Below are 2,430 nucleotides of genomic sequence, written 5' to 3'. Positions count from 1 at the left end.
CATCTCCAAAAAGTGACTAACTTTTTTTTTTTTCCTTAAAAAAGTGAAGAAATAAAAAGACCTTTTTGTCCACCAATCCAAGTGTTACGATATTTGTGACCTTATTAGTCACAAGTATGAAATTAATCAAGAGTTAGCACAACAAAATTAATGAACCACGTGTTAACTCGATCTCATTATATTATCAGTTTAGACTACAAGATTATACCTTGGCTGACATATCCGGCAAGTCTTTTAAGTTTTTAAATTATTTTTAATTTTTAATATATATGATAAGCCTTCAAAAAAAAAAAAAAAAAATAGTCAAATGAAAATATTGATCATGAAACTAAAATTTGCCTAAACCTGTTAGTCACGAGTATGCATCCTTGAGGTATAATTGATCATTTTAATTTTTTATAATTAAACACAAAAATATATTATGGAACATCCACATGCATGGTAAAAATAATTGATATATATATATATATATATATATATATATATATATATATCTTTTTTTGCCACTAATGAAAAATAATTTATATTTTATAGAATAAATATTTAACTTTGTATACTATACTTGGGCCAGACCTCTTTTATTTTGTAGCCAAACCAACCAAAAAATAAAAAAAGCCCAAAATTGAAGGCCCAAACAACCAATTTTATAGACTCGTACGATTCTACCTCCGATTCTACGATTCTACTTCCGATTCTACCCCCGATTCTACCAATTGAACGATTCTGCTGCGATTTGACTCGATTTTGAGTTCTGAGTCGTAGAATCGTGCGATTCTACGACTCAGAATCACGATTTTGATAACCATGGCGAACTCTATTAAACTATAGGAGAAAACTAAGAAGAGCATAAATAATTAAGAATAATTCAAATTTATCAAATTTTAATACATTTAGATAAATAAAGAAAAAATGAAAAAAGACGTAAAGTTAAAATATGAAATACATACGAGATCTGTACCAAATCCAGTAAAAAAATCTCTGACAAACATAGTAGAGTAGTAAACAAGCCATACTTTTCCAACATATGTCTAAAATCTAAACCCTGCAAGACCTAGAAATTCTATATATAGGATACCAATTTATATATCATATTATGTTTCATAGATAATTAATCTTACACACTAGTACTGATGGGTCTCAGAGCCATTAAAACTATGCAAAGGAAAAGAAAAGGACGTACGGGTCTCTCAAACCCACACAAAATCCATGTATTTGGAAAATTCGGTCAAAGCTCAACAATAAAAATTGCATTTGTACATATAATTATAGGGTTGATGTATATATATAATTACCAGAGCCAAGAGGAGGTTTCTGGGACTGTGAAACTTGTCCCAGTCTCTTTCCTTTGCAAAGTCGGCCATTTTATTCTTGAGGTCTTCAAGGGTAACACTCGTTTCTTCTGAAACTGCTGTCATCTCTCCTCTCACACCCACCACCACCACAATTACTTATAGCTATATATATATATATATATATATGTATGAATATATTAAACCAGAATGGTGGTTTGCATATAGTGAATATAAACGGAGGAAGCGGGGGTTCAGAATTTATTTCTAGGGAGAGAAAGAGGAGGGGGACCGGAAAAGAAGGTGTCCAATGTGGAAAAAGGAGTCGTAGGCGGAAAATTTGGCTACGCCTTCCTCCTCCTCCGAATCCCAACTTTAAAAACACGATTTGTCTAAGGCCTACGGACTATTGCCGGTTGGCGATGCAATGGTTTTCTGCACTGGGTGACCGACACGTGTCCTTATCCATGGATTCCCGTCTCCATCCTCGTGTTTATTTTTGTAGGGTCTACTTCTTCCTCTTCTTCTAAACTTTGAGATCTCACCGTCGTTGGATCAAAATATGATCATCATGTTAGACGAGGTGTGTGTTGTAATATATGTGTAACTAAGATGTAATATGTGTGACATCATCATCTTTAACCGAAAAAATAAAATAAAATTGTGTGACATCATCATTACCTACTTAAAAATTGACGCCTTATTTATCAAGAAAATACATTAATGTTAAACGCGTGGTGCTAATAAAATAAGCTGATTATCTAGAATGGACATAGATTTAATATATGTTCAACTAGTTAATTGGTCCGATTGAGAATCAAACAAATTCCTCACAAGTCATATCATGCATATTGAGATAAAATAGAATTAGGTACTCAAAAATCATGATATCATAAATATCAAATTATTTAGTATATTTTATTCCATTCCAAATAATTGGTAGTATAATCACTTTTCAAAATAATAATAATCATTGAATTAATTAAGTAAAATTGTAACTAACTCTTCAACAATTTTTTTCTTATGTTAGGCAACACATTTTAGTCTCAAATTATGATCGTTATTAAGATCGAGAAACACATTTATTTTTATGAAATGTGTTTATTTTTTAACGCTATCTTTGTAAGATCATGTGAGCTAA

This window comes from Cornus florida, unplaced genomic scaffold (genome assembly GCF_030987335.1).
Source record: "Cornus florida cultivar Cherokee Brave unplaced genomic scaffold, ASM3098733v1 CherokeeBrave_3.0.0_Hap2_Chr08, whole genome shotgun sequence".
NCBI classification, from domain to species: Eukaryota; Viridiplantae; Streptophyta; class Magnoliopsida; order Cornales; family Cornaceae; genus Cornus; species Cornus florida.
Note: the sequence above shows the minus strand (reverse complement) of the source record.